Genomic DNA, 19,645 nt, shown 5'->3' with positions numbered 1-19,645 from the left:
CCAAAGACCATAGAAGAGCTCCAGAACAACAATAGGAGGAAATAGCCGCTATTCCGACCGAAATGTTAGCTAAAACTATGGAAAATGCTGCAAAATGGGCACAAAACGCCGTACAGGCTCAAGGCGGCAATTTGAGAGATATCATATTCAAAAAAAGATGTGAACAAATCTACTTGAACCAGATAAAATGATTATTATCGTCAACATCAAAAAAAGTGTGTTTTTCTTTGATTTAAAAAAACACATGGGTCCGTCGAATATTGGCAGCCCAGTAGCACAGGGTGGGCCATATAGCGCTTGCTTTTTGAACCACATATATTTTTGAGAATGGTAACACAAATGACAAGCCAAATGTCTTCAGATTTTCTTAAAAGTTTGACATTTACGAAATGGTACGCTATATGCTTGAACAAAATTGGGAAATATTGAAAACCTTTTTCTAAAGTGGTGAGTCTTCTTCTTCTTTTCTGATTTTCACATTGGTGGCTGCGTCAATAAGCAAAATTGTCGGATTTGGGGCTCAGAAAATCCACACGTTACTGTAGAGAAGCAAATGCATTCACAACGAGTCACTGTTTGGTGCGGTTTTTGGTCTGGCGGCATCATCGGGCCATTTTTTTTTGAAAATGAGCGAGGAGCCGCGGTTACAATAAATGGCGGGCGTTACCGTGACATGCTCAACGAGTTGTTTCCAAAAATTGAAGAGGATGACATGGACGACATTTGGTTTCAACAGGACGGTGCAACTTGTCACACTGCCAAAGTTACACTCGAACTTTTGGCTACCGTTTTTGAAAACCGAATAATCAGCCGAAATTCCGATATCAATTGGCCGCCTCGCAGCTGTGATTTAAGCCCGTTGGACTATTTTTTGTGGGGAGCCGTTAAGGACAAATGCTATGGGAACCATCCAGAGACGATTGATTGATTAAAATACGAAATCGAAGTTGCCATTCATAAAATTGGAGCCCAAACAATCGAAAATGTGCTTAAAAGTTGGGTTGATCGAATGGCCTATTGTAAAGCCAGTCGTGGCAGTCATTTGAACGATATTATTTTTCATTCATAAATGACAATGTTAAATCTTCAAAATAAAAAAAAGTTTGAAAAAATACTGATTCGTTTTTTCTTTTATAACCGATTCAAAAAGCAAATTTTACATGGCCCACCCTATAGTACCAGGAGGCGAACGGTACATTGTTGATGGGAGGTTTGGTTCGGTAAAGTGTTTCGATGCTTCCTCCTCGTAGAAAAAAGCCTTTAAATGTTTGCTGTAATCGTCATCTAAGGAAATCTTGTGCATGCACCGATTCTGGGGTGTTGTAACTAGGAATATTTTTCTATTATATCTACTTCTTTTTCACCGCTTTTTTCAAGACTGTGACTAGGAACTGACGGGCTTTTGGTTACCACCCAGAGGATTTTTTTTCCTCTCGGGAGCACAGGGCCTCGACAAGACTCTTCCATCGTACAGGGTTACATGCTGTTGTTTTTGCACCGTCCCATGTGATGTCGGCATCTGCTAGTTTGTTGCTCCGCAAACTCCTTCTCCAAGTATTTTTGGTCGATTGCGACCAGTTCCAGTCCAGTGCCATTCTCGTGATGCTATCTGCATCATATAGAGGATACTTGATTGAAAATCGTTTTTAGCCACTTCAAGCTGCTTGATAGTCAAAAACTTTTTTTATATGCAATAACGTCTGCCCATAGAGCTATCTTTCAAATACAAAATTTATTGAATGAAAAAAAAAAAAAACAAATTTAGAGTTACCGGTTAGGCATGATTCGTATGAATGTTGTGACAAAGGCATCGGTGTGGGATATCTTACAGTTCTGTTTGTTGTATGTATAATTTGTCGAATTTCGCACTGGTTCCAAACTAGTTATTTATAAGGCAAAGAATTTGAATGCCATCTAATATTCATAGCTTCAAAAGCCCAAGAGTTGATACCAGAGAATTTCTCTGCAGGGAACGTCTATAGGTATTCATAAATAACACATTCATTCAATAATATATTACATACCTATAAATAACTGCTCAAGCGATAATAGGAAGCATTGATTTATTATACCAAGTTGGACGAAATTTCTGGCTCCGATTTTAGTTTTCCAAAACCAACAAAAAAAAATTCTGTGTTTGTATTCTTGTGCTTTTTGATTGGTTTTTTTATATAGTCGCCTGTTATTTTCTTAATTGCTGGCGTTGTGCTACTGCGCTGATTAAAGGTCACTGCTTTACGAATTTGGGGTGAAGTCATTAACATTTCAGATTTGATGTTTTTTGCTTGGATTGATTTGAGTATTTTTTTAAATTTATAATTTATGCTTTATTTACTTTATCATGAAGTAACTTGACTTAATTATTATGCAAATTCTTTTAATCGCAATAAATTAAATCTAAAAATAACTTTTATGTGCCACAATACACAACTGGAAGGTATAATTTTTGAAGTCAAATGTCGGGTGTTTTTTATAAGAACCTGAGAATTTAACATGATAGCAGAAATATTTTTTGTTTTAATATAATCTGGTAGATAATTTCATGGCATATACATACTTTTTGAGTAAAATATTCGGCGTTAATGGGTTACATGGTTTATTCGATCAACCCAATTTTCTACTATTTTTTCCAACAAATCTGGTCATATGGCATCACTGGTGGCTTGAATATTTCAATACATCGATTACTAAGTGCGCTGTATAGCAAGTTGCGGCGTTTTGTTGGAGCCAAATGTTGTCAGTATTTAGCTGATTAATTTTTGGCAACAAAAATTCAGTCAGCATGGCTGGATAGTGCTCGGCATTCACGGTAATGGCAGATCATTCTAAAATAAATAAGGTCCGATGATGCCGCTAGTGCTCTATGAACTTTTTTTTTACATATTTTTTTTTGTAGTAGTGTGGCACCAAAGTAAGCGTCTTAAAAAAAGGATACGTGGCTTGTCAACAGGATTTTGGTGCGATGGGAAAATTTTTCTGAAAAATAACAAAATGGCGGACTTTTGAAAAAAAAATCAGTTTAACTTTTTCGTTTCAGATGTTCTGAAGAGCCAAAATCCTGTTGACAAGCCATCTATCTTTTTTTAAGACGCTTCCTTTGGTGCCACACTACTACAAAAAATATGTCAAAAAAAATTGTTTTTGTATACTATTTGGTGTCAATAATAACATACTATAAAATCAAAACAATCGCATTTTATTTTCTTAAAAAAAACAATTTCCTAAAAAATATCTATAAAAAATTTGTATATGACCAGACTTAACTATTTATATTATATATAAATACTTTTTTTTTTCTTTTTACATTTTCTATATTTTAGTTTTTATTTTATTTTTATAAAAATATAGTTAATCCTACAATAAAAACCATATAATTTTAAATATTGAACTTTTTAAAAAATTAAAAAAAATGTACAAATGTTCATCAAAATTTCAAACTTTTTAATCCATTAAGGTTTGGGGCCTTGATTTTAGAAAATTTTTTTGTTGGCGGTCCTGCGTATTTTTTAGTAACAAATTCCGAGCATTCTATTACATGGCAGAAAATGAATGGCACCCTCAAGAAAAAACAATTATCAAAATTAACTATCAATTAACGCGAGTTTTGAGTCCCTTCAAACTACCACAATATTGTACCAAAGCTAATTGGCTACAGAGCTGCATACCCTGAAGTTTTCTAAAAATTCTGATTAACGCAAAAATTCTGATTAACCGCAAAAGTTAGAAAAATGTTGAATTTTTTTAAATTTTCTATAAAGTACGCAACTATAAATTATATGATTTTTGTTGTAGTATGCACTATATTTTTATAAAAAATAAAATTAAAAGGAATTATTCTGCTTTATTCCGCTTTATGGGTAGTCAGAATTAAAAAAAAATTGGATATTTGTCTTTTTGTATTCTCCTAAAGTATAATATCTTAAAAATATTGTGTGAAAATTTGAAGTGAATCCGACAAATACTTTTCGTGTTATTCAACAATTAACAAAGGGCAAATCGGCAATCGATAGCAAAACTTAAACTGTGAAAATTAAAAAAAAATCGATTTTTTTTGCATTAATTGTTAGTATAACTACTCAAGTGCAATTCTATGTGCACTTAAGTGAGCGTCCGTCGGTTCGGCCGCGTAGCGCTCACGATACACTGCTTTATTTCAAACGCGTTTTTCTCGAAACAACTTTTTTTTATACGGTGGCAACGATTTCTCGAAGACTAATGAACCGATTTTAATTTTCTTTTTTCAAAATTTTTGTTATCGCATTGGCTATCGTTGTACGTAGTCGATTTTCAAAATTTTGAAAATAACTATTTGTTTGGGCCTGTTGAAAATCAAAAAAATGGTGAAAACCACACATCAAAACTCAAATTGTGTCAAAAAACAAAAAAAAAAAAAAAAACGGCTGCGTACAACGATAGCCACTGTTGTGTAGATTAATAAAATTTTTGGTTTTTTGATTTCAGATGATTATTCATTGCCATACCGCTGCCACCAGATGACGTCATTTTTTTTAACTCGTTACGTTTATTTACATAAATTTGTCAATTTTCAATATTTTTTAATAAAAATTTACATCAACATAGTTTAATACATATATGTATAATAAATTGTCTTTTGTCCGATCCTAGAATCGATCATTCCTACTACATTCAAAAAAAAATCTCAAAAATCGACTATTTTTTGGCCCCCCACAGTGGCGTTCCCCCTTAAATGCGTTCTTCTCAAAACTATGTTTTTTGTACTGGTGATCACTGTAACTTAAAACCGCTTGGTAGATTTCAATAAAATGTATACCGCTTTTGAAAAACATAAAAAACTTGTCTCGGATTTAAGGATTTTTTTTTTCAAAACTTTCAGTTTTTTTAAACAGTTAATTGTCGGGTTTTTTCTCGAAAATCTGAAAAATATTTTCTGAGACCGCCGTATTGTTAATTTTGCAAAAAAAGCTTTAATCAGGCACAAGATTATCTATTAATAAAATTAGTTTCTTTTGTCCGATTGATTTTAGATGAATTTCCAAGGAGTTGTGATGATCACCGCAAGGGATACGGCTCCACGCAAACAGCTTTTACAATTATTAATTTTTTTTTAATTTTGCTAAAGTCAAGACGAAACATGATGTACCTATTAATGCAATTTTTATATTTTTGTAAAATAAAGCGATTGCCTAGCAAAAAAAAAAAAATATTGAAAATCATAATTTCTTCGGGCCTCTGACTATCCCTAACCCCTTAATATTATTATTCTCACCGATATTGGTAATAACTTTATCAACTCTTTTTCAGTCGAATTTTGCACCATCAAGAAAATTTTACAAATATCTGAAAAGCTGATAATCACTGGTGTCAGGTGTGGATATAACCTACCATCTAAGTTATCATAGTTCCTGACACGCCAGAATACAACGGAATTGCACCTATAGATATCTATTTGAAATGATTCATCCAATCTCTACGTCAGCTAGATGACAATGTGTGCTGGATACCACAACAAACTAGAGTTCGCGAAATGAGGAAGTAGACGAGAACGCAACGAAATGGTTTGAGATGCGATGTAGGCAATTAAATCCAATCATATAATATAAACACCTCTTGATTTTATATATTCATAAGCTGATGAGATGTCCAGTGGAAGTGCTAGCAAAAAGCCCATTTTTCTGTATACTTTCAATATATTCATATTATCTAATATTCGATGAATGAGAAGCACAAAATCTTAAAGTCCGTAAAATTAAATTTTACTTCCAGTTGGAAGGAAGTAAAGGAAAAATTGTTAGTTTAATAAATATTTTTTTTAGCGTTACTTTGCAATTATTTTTCTTTTCTTGCGAATAAAATGAATTTTATCAAAATTGCGATAATGATAGTTTTGAATGAAAGGATGAGTAAAATTTCAAATGCTGTTGAAAATATTGAGAGATGTCTCTAATCCTTTGAAAATGGATGACATTTTTGTAAGGAAAACTTTAGGTTGCTAAAATATATAATTTTAGAAGTTGTGATTTAGAGATATGTTAATATTTTTCAATTAAACAAATCAGCAAGTAGGCATGAGCTTGAGGTGCTAAAAGAGAATAGCTCAAGTATTGCTAGATTGACGTCAATGAATGAGCTTCATAAACTGGCTGGATGATATGATTTTTTATATGGGATATAAGATAAAATCGGCCGCCGTAGCCGAATGGGTTGGTACGTGATTACCATTCGGAATTCACAGAGAGAGCGTTGGTTCGAAACACCAAAATTAAGAAAAATTGTTTCTAATAGCGGTCGCCCCTCGGCAGGCAATGGCAAACCTCCGAGTGTATTTCTGCCATGAAAAAGCTCCTCATAAAAATTTCTGCCGTTCGGAGTCGGCTTGAAACTATAGGTCCCCCCCATTTGTGGAACAACATCAAGACGCACACCTAAATAGAAGGAGGAGCTCGGCCAAATACCCAAAAAGGGTGTACGCGCCATTTATATGTATATATAGGATAATTTGGTGGCGCAAAATGAATCACCTTATCGGTAGATAGGGCGTCGTACGTCAATCATATTTGACACTGTGAAGCAGACAACCGCAGTATATAAACAGACATGCAGTGGATGCCGTAAAGATCAAAATAAAGATTTTTATCACTCAAAATATTAAAAAAAATTTATTTATTTAGTAAAAAGTTATTGAAAAATAAAATAGGATGAATAATTGTGCGCCATATACAATAAAAATGGCTGTTCCTCTGGAATTTTATTTTGAAACTTTTCGCATACAACAAGTTGTAACCAGTGTTTTTTTTTATCTATGAAATGGCGCTAAAGGAGAACTCATTGATGTCGCTCTACAAACTTCGAATTTATAATGCATGCATTTGAACTCAATGATGATACCTTTTTCGTAGAATGCACTAATATCGTAACAAAAAAAAATAGTTTATGCATACCTCGATCTCCTCCCCATCTACATAAGGTAATCTTTTAAACATATGTACTTATACATAAATGTGACAGTTTGTTTGTTTGTAGTTTATAGACGCCTAAAGTGTGCCTCTGATTGCGATAAGATTTTGATGAGTTTTTGCGAGCATGTCTGGGATGCTGGGGTGGATATATTAATAGAAATCTTATTTATGATGTGATTTAGTTAAAACTTGGAATTATCTTATCTTGAATAAATTTTTTTGTGGATATGCGTAATGGCTTATTGTACAACGTTTCTAGCTTCTATATAAGTAAAATTTTAGTTCCTTATAGTTTTTTCTAGAATTATAATCATACCGCACATAAGTTCAATTTAATTTTAATTTTTGGGATTACATCTACCAGAATTTTTTTTAATATCATTTTTTGGGTTACAAAAAGTCTGCAAGCAACTTCCAACTTTTAAATTCAATGCGGCTCAATTCGATGCATTCGTATTGCGATGGGTTGGCTAGTGCATTGCGAACAATCGTGGCCATGTAGTATGTAGTATAATTTCGCAAACAGATGCAATTGCATTAGGCAACAAAATCATACGAGTACTATGACCCGGAAGTAAATATCTTACTTAGATTTTATTGATGGAGGTCGAGAAACAGAATAAATATGCCAACATTGCAATTATGTTACTCTTTCGAGCAGCGTAGCTGCCTAAATAAAGAGTTTTGTCATTGGCTGCATTTCATTGAAATCTCGCTTGCCACCACTCTCAGCTCTCAAAAAACAGTAATCATTTCTTGTTCGATTTTCATAAATATTTAAATTATAAAATTCATATTTGTGTGAGTTAAAAACTGTTATGTACATGCCGAAGGGAGTGTTTAAATATGCATCGTAAACGCATCTGCATTCTCCTAATGTTTCCTTTTCGCTTCACATTGCATCATATTTGACGCGTACGATAATTTCGCCCACAAGAAAAAACGCTTCGTCATATATGTATGTATGATAAAATTAATAGTCAATTTTGAGCGTAGCTATAAGGATTTCTGCTATAATATTTTATCCGTTGATGGTTCATATTCAGCCTAGTTAGGTTAGGTTTGGCAGCCGCATCGCACATAGAGACAACGATGGCACTTAGACCACGAAATGGGTCCGTTGTGAGCCGCGGGGGCTGGGGTACATTTCCCTCTTCATATTGAACCATCCTGAGCTTTTGACAAAGCGTAAAAGGTTATTGATACCTAAAGTGTATAGATTATCTATATTCGTTAAGAAGTAGGATTTTAAAAATCGGTTCCTGCTTCTGGCTAGAGCTGGGCGTGTGCAAAAAAGGTGTTGAATTGCCTCCAACTCCTCCTCATTTCTGCAGCTACGACAGAAATCATGCGTGTAAACGCCTAATCTCCTTGCAAGATTTCCTATGAGACAATGTCCTGTGAGGGCCCCTACTAAGGTCCTGATTTGAAGTCTACTCAATTTTATAATACTCTTGGACAGACGTAGATTTAGTCTTGGCCATGTTTGCCTAGTAATTTCACAGGAGTTAACGCTAACCCATCTTTGTGCGTTCATAATGAGAAGCTTACAAGTTGGGAGAGGAATCTCCATATATTCAGCCTAAAAATAAATATTTTTTGTTAAAAAAATGCTTTTATTTACTTATTTACTTATACATAAAATATAAGAAGTATTAATTATTATATTTGTAAAATCTCGATAGCATAGTTTTACTCCCAAGCAACGCGTGGCATATCATGATTTTCATTTTCGTGGTCCCTAATTTTCAAATGTCCACAACTTTTATACGGATTATATACATATATATATATCATTGGCGCGTACACCCTTTTTGGGTGTTTGACCGAGTTCCTCCTCCTATTTGTGGCGTGCGTCTTGATGTTGTTCCACAAATAGAGGGACCTACAATTTCAAGCCGACTCCGAACGGCAGATATTTTTATTATTTATGAATTTTGAACGGATCACTCTATTAAAAAAGTTTCTGGTGTGAAATTTTCTGATCTTTCAAATAGACTCAATTACTGTTTTCTTAAACAATTTTTTTTTTCGTAAAAAAGTAAAAAAAAAATTGTGAGAATTTTTCCTCCTCTTTCTATCACAAAGGACGAATAACCACTTCAGCCTAACCTAAGGCCGCTGCGATTTTTTAAAGTACCCGACAATCTTTCTTTATTTATAGCCTTAACCCCCATAGGGATATTTTTTTTGATTATGGTTTATGATTATATTATAAAGTTTTGCAAAAACAATTCCAATACATTCACAATTTTCTCACTGCCTTCGTTAATGTTTATGAATTTTCAGTAAATTTTTGACAGTGACTTTTCGTTGTACGAGGTGTGTTCAAAAAGTATCGCGAATTTTGAATTTTAGCAGGTTACGTATATTCGAATTTCGATTTTTTTGTGGCGATGTCTTAGAACTCATGTCTCTCACTCACGCCGACGAGTTCGGCCATTTTGAATGTTCAGTTAATTGTTGACAGCTGCTTTGCTTGCACGTGTTTCGGCTCGCCTTCGATTTTTACCTATTCAAAAAGATGGATCAAAGAACCTGTATTAAATTTTGTGTGAAAAACGAAATTAAGATCGCGGATGCATTCAGAATGTTGACTATGCCATAAGGAGAAGCTACTTTGGACGAAATCAACGTTTATCGGTGGTACAAAATGTTCTCAGAAGGCCGAGAAGATGTGAACGACGAAAAGCGTGCCGGCGTGCCGGACGCCCGAGCACTTCAACAACAGACGAAAAAATTGATGAAGTGAAGAAAATGGTATTGGCCAATCGTCGAATCACTGTTAGAGAAGTTGCTGAGGACCTAGACATATCGATTGGCTCGTGCCATTCGATTTGTTTTAATGATTTGGGCATGAGACGGGTTGCCGCAAAACTCGTACCAAAACTGCTCAATTTCGACCAAAAGCAGCATGGCATGAACATTGCTAACGAGATTTTGGACCCTGTTCGCGACGACCCAAATTTGCTCCAGAGGGTCATAACTGGTGACGAATCGTGGGTTTATGGTTATGACGTGGAAACCAAAGCTCATTCACCTCAATGGAAGCTACCGCATGAAACAATACCGAAAAAAGCGCGCCAAGTTCGGTCGAATGTAAAAGTGTTGCTTACCGTTTTCTTCGATTGCAGGGGCGTTGTGCATCATGAGTTCTTGCCACAAGGTAAAACGGACAATAGGGAATATTACCTGCAAGTTATACGCAATATGCGCGAGGCAATCCGCCAGAAACGACCGGGTTTGTGGAAGAACAAAAATTGGCTCTTGCAACACAATAACGCCTCTGCTCATACATCGTTACTTGTGCGTGACTTTTTGGCCAAAAATAACACACTAATGATGCCACAGCCACCGTATTCCCCAGATCTGGCCCTCTGTGACTTTTTTCTTGTTCCCGAAACTGAAGGGGCCCATGAAAGGGCGACGCTACGCTACGATTGACGAGATAAAGACGGCATCGAAGAAGATAAAAAAATGATTTTTTGAAGTGTTTCGAAGATTGTAAAAAACGTTAGCACAAGTGCATAATATCTCATGGGGATTACTTTGAAGGGGACAAAATTAATATCTATATATATAAAAAGAAGTTACATTTCCTTGGTAATCTTATAACTCAAGAACCGCCAAACCGATTAACACAAAAATTTCAGAGTTCTTTTCTATCTTTGAGGAGGTGGTTTGTGTAAAGTTTGATTGAAATCGGTGCAGCCGTTCCTGAGTTATGACATTTTATGTGAGTAATGGTTTCCTCTCATACGAAATGCCTGTATGGGAGAAACAACAACAAATACACAGCCGCTTATCAGAGTTTCTGTTGTGGTTGTAAGTGTATTATGTTAATATTAATTTTTGACGAAAATATAATAAAAACTGGAGCATTCAAGGAACTGGAAAAACATTTTTAACTTTATTTATTTTAGCATAATTTATTTAGCGTAAAAAACTGATGTGGATATTAAAGAATCAAAGTTTAATTAATATACAAGTTTTTATCGGCTCTTTCACCTTACCTGTATATAGGTGACCACCACAATCAAATTTTAAAAAAGTACAGAAAAGGATATTGTGACATCTTTAGAAAGTAAAATCAACTAATTCAACTGTTTAAACATTTTACAAGTTCTATAAAGAAAACTTAATTTGAAAAATTGTTTGCGATATAAAAAAAACATTTTATGTATGGTGGTGCGAAGCCCACTGGGTAATGCTAGTTAATGAATAAATAAATAATTTTTGAAAAAACAAAAAATTAAATAATAATGAAATAACGAAGTCAGAGCAAATAATTGTGAACTGTGAAATGCTGAATTGCCTTATAACTGTGTGGATGCCTAAGTTACGCAAACAGTTTTTCTCCCTTTTGACGGCTAATACGTTATTTGAATTGTGTTCAGACCATTGTCTTGTGTAAACACAAGGTAAGGTAAGGCAATTAGCAGCAAAGGCTACCGGCCAGGAGATACAAAAATTTTAAGCGAAATGTTCGCGAGCGTATACTCGCCATGGAAAGTAATATCATAATTATTAAACACCTAACTTACATGGTTTCCAGAACACAAGGGTAAACCTGATAGCGATGTATCGGATCCATTGGCTAGAGAGGCTGCGGCTTCTTTGTTAATAGCTACCGGGCCCTTCCATGGAATAACACACCAACAAGGAAAAGATTAGAAGTGAAGAGCTAAGGCTAAGAGACATGAGCTAGCACCAAATGAAGGGGTTACACCAGGTGAAGTCCCTACTGGAAGGTATAATCCCTCCATAAGCATAAACTGAGATTGCTCACGAGTCACAGATCACTTTAAAGTGAGTGCTCATCTGCACTGGATTGGGATATGGTCGAATGACTCCTACCCCACGGTCCCCGGAGACTCCAGCACACCTTGTTCTCGAAAGTGATGTTATAGCGGAAGAAAGGTTGAGACATCTCGGTGGAATGCGGCTGGAAGAAAGGCCTTACACAGTTTTATCTTAGGTTTAAACTGGGTTTGCGAGAGGTACTGTGATGAGTACAGGGCACAAAAGGCCATGATGCCGAAGTGTAAACCTCATTATCATTCATTCATGCAATTTATTAATTCGTACCCGTACGATTTCTTCTCAAATACATTTTGTTGGAGAAGTACATATAAAACACTATACTTTAACAAAAGCTATGTAACGTAAAGTTTCAAGCTTTGCCCAACATTTTTTAAAATTTTTCTTTCTTTCAACTTTTTAATCAGCATTTTGGTTATGCAGTTTTATACACAGAAAGTAAATTTAATCATCAAATTGTGTTTTTGAATAACTTTTTCACTAAATGAAAAAAATTATTTTGAGAGGTGGAAATCTTTATTTTGACCTTTACGCGCTCCATTCCTTGTCCGTTTGTATAATGCAGCTGTATAGTTCACAAGTGTCAAATGTGATTGACGTACGACGCCAAAGTGCAAGTTTGAAGTGTTTAAAAAATACCGTTGGTAGTTGGCAATTTTTTTTGTTGTCCGTGCAAGGGTTTTTTCTGCTATATAAAAAATTCGGGCATGTACGACAATACCTTGTAATCCAGCGAAATCTGATAAATTTTGTAATTTTTTCCACGAAATACCTAAAATGTAACTGAAACCAAAGTTGCATAAATACTTAAATATTTTTATCATAATTTTCACTCCTCCTTTTTCTTTTTATTTGCTGCTTTTTCATTTCACATTCCTATATACTTTAACACATAAATATTTGGTGCGTTACATCTTTAATTGCCGTTTCAGGTGGGCGTGTAATTTTGTTTAAACAGGAAATCGAAATCGAGAAGACCAGAGCAAATGCAGGGCATATTTCGATTGTTGTCTTTTGAAATTTTCTATATTTTTGTTTTCTTTTCCGTTGGTGGCTTCTCTGCATAGTTGGTATTGCTTTGTTTGATTGTTTGTTTGTTGTTATTGTGAACATTTGGCACTTGGCCAAAAGAAATTTTGGTCGGCGCGCGTGTCAATTCTTATAAGGTTGAGGAAAGTAAATTCAAGAATAAACCAAACAGGGAAATTTCAAGCAAATGTGGCACGTTTCTGGTTCAAAGTGTGTGATAATTATTACAAATGTACGGGACTAATCTACAAACGTAAAACAGTGCTTCCGATGCAGTTTACAGATCTACTAGAAGCCTATATCAATGATCGATATTTTCGAATGAAGCGTGGACAGACCGTTAAGAAAATTAATGCAGACGTCCCTCAAGGCAGCACACTCGCACGTATTTTGTATTTGTTATACCCTTCAGATATTCCCCTTCCAGAATCCAGCGAAATCGCAACATTTGAGGACGATACGTGCATACTCTACGTTGGTGAAAACGAGCATGTACGAATTAAAAAACTACAAATATCGATTGGACTAGAATGTGCAACATAAAACTGAATGAAACAAAATCAGTACACCTAAACTTTGCAAAAAAAAAAAAATTATCATCATATGGACGGTCTATATATTTTCAGTAAACGTTCCATACGCTTTCAGCGCCCAGTACTTGGGCATGACACTAGACGCCACGCTAAAATAGAAGGAGTATTTTAAAATGAAAACAGCTGAGCTGAATATCAAATACAATCAACTGAATTGGCTTATCGGCAGAAGCTCAAAGCTAAGTGTTGAAAACAAACTCTTAATTTACAATCAGATTAATAAAGCAGTATGGATCTATGGCGTCCAGATGTGGGTATGCACAGGGAAAAGTAATGTTCGCTTTCAAAAAAAGATACTTCGAAATATCGTTAAAACACAGTCAACGAGTCAATGAACTCTTTCGCTGCTAAGGACCTTGGACCCTGTGGTTAACCCATTGTTATATATTCGTGCTTTGAAAAAAATATTAGTTGTTAATTTTGTTAACTAGGTGTAATAGTATGTAATGTAAAACATTCCAAGTAGTCTCATGATAACTAGTTTTGGTCTAGTTTTAAAGTGACTAATTTAGGGTACAATCATATATAAATATTTGTTGTTTTAATCATCTTGATTTGGGGGCTCACAATTGTTGCTCTTCTCCCCGCAGTTAATTGCTCTGTGGTCTATACCCAGGGTTATGGAGATTTGTGGGAACAGCCGTCATAAGATTGGCATTTGAGTTAACCGCAAACTCTACGAAAACTGTCAGTATTAGTAAAACTCAATACGCTATCTTAGAAATAGCAAAAATTCGGTAAATTTGTTTGTAACATTCATTTAACTTTGGTTTATTAAGCACAAGTGCATACAGTAACACCCTTATTCTCTACAATTGACGAGTTTAATTCTTTCTCTTTATTATAATTGTCTGATTTAAATGGATTTATATAGTATTTGTTATGTCAAGAGCTACACTTTGATAAAAAAAATTTATGAACCTTACGCACAAAAAAATTAAAACTGGTTCAAATGTTGAGGTGCTATTACCTTGAGTTGATCTCCAATGAATTATATTTGTGTTTTTAATAGGTCTATGAATAAGTTCGTGCGGTTTTTTTTCGAAATTTGAATTTCGGATCATTCCCATGGCTTTTAAACGTTTGGAAATGGTTGATTGATCAACTCCCAAAGTTTTTGCAACCTCTTCTTGCGTTTGAGCCGGATCTTGATCGAGCAATTCCTCCAATTCGGTATCCATGAACTTTGGCGGCGCGACCAAAATCACCACTTTTAAAGCGTGCAAACCACTTCTGGCACGTTCGCTCAGCTAGAGCATGCTCACCATAAACTTCCACCAAGATACGATGACTTTCGGCTGCTTTTTTCTTCATATTAAAGAATTCCCCGCAAAAACACATTATTTGGCACGAAATTCGACATTTTCAAGTGTGGTAAAAATATTGTTGTTTACGCTTCAAATAAAAAACTTATACTGACGTTTGTGCCTTACGACAGTAGCTCTCCAATGAATGTTTGGAAATGTGGATCGATGGAATAATAATCAAGTTACGCCATCTGTTGTAAAACCGCACGAACTTATCCATAGACCTATTAATAAAAATTTTAAATTAAGTAAATTAAAATACCATCTGCGTTTAATCTCCATCTGATTGCATTGCAACTTACTTAGAATTTGTGTGTTAAACTTTACAATTTTTGGCTGAAAATTAAACAATTCCGTATGAGATTTGAATATAACTAGAAAAACTACACCAGTAGTTTTCACGTAAAAGAAGTAGTACTGTACTAGTTCTAAATCCATTAGTATTGGTTTAGTGCATTAGTTTTGAGTTACCCTACAGGGTGCATTCGTATAAACCTAAATATATTTAATCATACATGTGAGTATGCATACATTTACAGCAGATAATACAGAGTGATTCAATAAAAGCACAGATTTTTTTTTCATAAATAAAATACAACCAAATCTGTTGAAACGAATTTTTTTTCTTAATTTTTTCCAGTCTATGAAATTTATGTATGAAACACAATACCCTTAAATCCCACTACCACTACTGCGGTAACACAGGGTGCGCATATACAAATTTTCCATGACTTTTTGGCATAGTTCGGGCTGTATATCATTCATAAATCTTCCAGTAGGTTAGGTGGTTAGAATTTGCCCACGGTAATAGATGCCTGCCGTAGAAGGTGAATGGGTCCACATTTCAACTGTTAGTTGTAAGCATTGACTCAGCATAGAAGTTACAGAAATGATGGTAACACTGATGGAATGAGGATCATCGTAAATTTTTTGAGAAAATTGAGCTCAGAGAAATACTCTGAATGCTCATGAAGAGGGCACAATAGATCTTTCAGCCCGCAGTGCTTAATCCGCTCGCAATAATAAAAATCTTTTCTAAAGCGTATTATTTCGTTTTTCAGTCCTGGAATCATCCAAGGGTTATTGAAAAAGATCATACTACTTCACGTAGCCTCAGAGAAAGAAGTCCAATGGTGCGAAATCGCAATATCTTAACGGCTATGCGTTGTGGTAACTTCGTATGCAATAGAGGCATTGCTTCATGCGCTGCGTGGCAAGTGGCGCCATCTCGATGAAACCACATACCGCCCAAGTTCTTGTCATCTTATTCTGTCTATAGAGAGTTGCTTAGAATATTATTTACCGTTCACGGCAGTGGCGTTACCGACATTATTTTCAAAGAAAATGTAAGGTTATGTTGAACGCAGAAATTATGCCATGCTTTAAATGCACTTCTTGCTGAATGACCAATTGCAAAAAACGATCGGATCACTTTTAAACGTTGCTCAACTGAGTATTGCTCCATGAACTATGTAGTTTGGCAAAGCTTAAAGGCTATAGAACCAACTGTCTACCAAAAACGAAAACAAAAAGAATTATTATAATAGTTTTCTAAATAAAAAAAAATTGTTGTTAAAAAACATTTTTTTATAAAAAAAATGCATTATATTTTATTATTATTAAAAGTTTTTTTTTTTTTTTTATATAAAGCAATTTTTTTTTTACTATTGGAAACCTGTTTGAATATTTTACTAGGAAAAACTTTTTGACTGTTTTATTTTTTTTTTAATAAAAAATAAAATTCTTATTTTTTGAATTGTTTTATTTTACGAAATAAAATTTTGGATTATTTTTTACTGCGTTAAGCTTAAATTTAGTACTCATAATTTTTTACTTATTTTTTTTTTTTTTTAAAATAGTTTTGTTATTTTCTTAATTATTTATATGCTACTATATTAGTGTTATGTATATATAATTGGCACGTACACCCTTTTTTGGTGTTTGGCCGAGCTCCTCCTCCTATTTGTGGTGTGCGTCTTGATGTTGTTCCACAAATGGAGGGACCTGCAGTTTCAAGCCGACTCCGAACGGCAGATATGAGGAGCTTTTTCATGGCAGAAATACACTCGGTGGTTTGCCATTACCTGCCGAGGGGCGACCGCTATTAGAAAAATGTTTTTCTTAATTTTTTTGTTTCACCGAGATTCGAACCAACGTTCTCTCTGTGAATGCCAAATGGTAATCACGCACCAACCCATTCGGCTACGGCGGCTATATTAGTGTTAAGCTTACCATAATTAATCATTTATTTTAGTTTTTTTGTTCTTGTCAAATCATGTTAGTGCAAGATTTTAATTGTTGATGTACATAAAAAATACTAAATTGTCTTAGTTGTAAAGTTGTGCAAGTCAAGTGCTGTCAAAGATCTGCATCACACTATAATCACCCTATATATGCTTATACATATGTATGCATGTATATACAGAGAAATGCGTTTAATTTATTGTAGCACTGAAATCTATGAGAAACATTGCTGAGCTTTATATACATGCATTCCCTTATATGCACAAGAATAGATGGCTTTTATAGCCCTTGCCATTGTTTGGCCAAGCTTCGCTTCAATTTTGATGTTGTTCTACAAAAAGAAGTATAAATAAATCTATGCCAGTTTTTCACGTCACAAATACACTCAGAAGCTTGTCAGCGACTGCTACTAGAAAACACTCTTTCTATCTTTTGTTATTTCATATCCACAGTGGGCATTAAACCGTTGACTAGCTGAGTGTTGGCTACGCTCAAGCCCACTCCGCTATGGCGGCCGCTGTCGAAACTTGTTCTGCCCAAAAAGGAACTGCTCACTTGGCATAAGAACCAACAAAACCTCCCACCTCCTCCGCTTCTACTGTTGAGCTCTACTGACCCCACCAATGGTTGTGAAAAAAGTGCGCTACACTACAACCGGAAATGGTAAAGTAATTTGAGGCAACAATGCGCGAATTGAAATTACTGCTAATTCCTGTGTGTTTTTGTAGCATTTCCAGCACACACATAAGTCCACATGCATACACACATACTTTCGTAAGCATACAAATATTTTCACATTGCACGATTTAAGAATTTATTTATTTTTTCTCTTACGAGTTTTTCTTTTATCTCATTAAAAGCTGCTCACAATTGAATTTTACTGTTCTCATAAAAATTTGACAGTAAGCTCCTCTGGTGTAGCACAGAAGAATGAAAGACAGAAAAAATCACAATAATAATTTACAAAGAGAAAATTAAAAAAATTCTATAAAAAGAATTTCGTAATTATGCATAGGTGTATTATTTATTTTTGCACCCCATTATTTTGTTTGCAATTATGAGTAATTCACCTGTGCTATTGGCATTTTGACAGCATTTGCGGTAAATGTTAATATGTTCTTTTTTAATTTTATAATTTATTATACGCCATTTCCTTTTCATAAATAAGTATAGCAGCTTACATCAGTGTTCGCAATAATAGCAGCGTAACATATGTATTGCTAAACTTTGAGTTTTTCTTTATTTTTTATCTAACTTTCCCTATTTTTAAAATTTTTTATAAAAATATAGTTCATACTATAACAAGGACCATACAACTCAAAGCTTCCAACTTTGTAAAAAATTTAAGAAAATTTACATTATGGGTATGCAGTTTTGTAGCGCATTGAATTTTGGCAAAAAAAAGTGTAAATTTCAGGTAGCTCAAAACCCGCGTTGGTTTTTGATAATTTTTTTGCTGACAGCGTTATGCATTTTCTTCTATATAATGAATACTCGACAATTTCAAATAATAAAAAATGATTTTTCAAATAGCTACAAGCGTATGTCTGCCAAGAAAAAGCTCCTCTTGAAACAGCATCTGCCGTTCGAAGGTGGCAAAAACTGTAGGTCCCTTCATTCGTCGAATAACAGAGGACAGACTAAGACGCACCCCAAAAATAGGAAAATGTGCTCGGCCAAACACCCAAAAAGGGTGTTGAATCTTTCTATTCTATTTTCCGATTAAAAAATTAAAACATTTGTTGTCATTTTTTTTAATTTGTACGCAGTTTGAAAATATAACTTAAATTTTAAAACTTCGTACTTCGTGGTCTTTGTTGTAGTATAAGCTATATTTTTATAAAAATATTAAATATTAATAAAGGAAAAATAAACAAATAGTCAACACTTTCACTATATTTTTTTTTTTTTGTTTTTTCCTTTATTTTATACATCTGTCCATTGACATTAAGTACGTTGTTTAACAATTTGGCCAGGATTTACATACATCGCTTAATGACCAGTGCCAAAGCGATAAAAATTAAAATAAACGAAATAATACTATATACAATTAAATAATATTCAATACAAGTTTTACTCTACATAGTTACAATTGTACAACAATTTAACAGCAATTTAACCCCTTTGCACATTTATTATTTTCTAGTATTCATTAAGTCGCTTGGTCGAGTTCTCTTTAAACGCCTTTCAGTGTTTTTTTCCCTTTCCAGAAGTTTGTTGATTTCTGCATTATTGTGTTCCTGTATTTTTTCAAAGTGGCTTCTTGCTATTTTTTTGGTCTCTTCGTCTACTGTTGCTATATTAAAAGTCATCATCAAAAGTCAGACATGGTCAAAATTCGAAGAATCTTCGATTGTTGTCGTTGAATTTTTACTAGGTGAGACTTTTTAGCCGTTCCCCCCACCTGTAGTCCATATAGCCAGATTGGTTTAATCATGGCTTTGTACAATAATAGCTTGTTCTGTATAGTAAGTCTGGATTTTGTGCAGACTAACCAATGAAGTTGTCGAAGTTGTTCTTTTATTTGTTTGACCTTTGGCTTTATGTGGTGATTCCAATTTAGTTTCGAGTCCAAATGTATTCCAAGGTATTTAGTAGTTGGTTTAATTGCAATTGCTTTGCCATTTGTTTTAATTGGAACTGCAGTAAATTTTGTTTTGGTAGTAAATATAACCTGTACGGTTTTGTCTTCATTTATTTTTAGACACCAATT

This window comes from Anastrepha obliqua, chromosome 1 (genome assembly GCF_027943255.1).
Source record: "Anastrepha obliqua isolate idAnaObli1 chromosome 1, idAnaObli1_1.0, whole genome shotgun sequence".
Taxonomy (NCBI): Eukaryota; Metazoa; Arthropoda; class Insecta; order Diptera; family Tephritidae; genus Anastrepha; species Anastrepha obliqua.
This window is presented reverse-complemented; position numbering follows the sequence as displayed.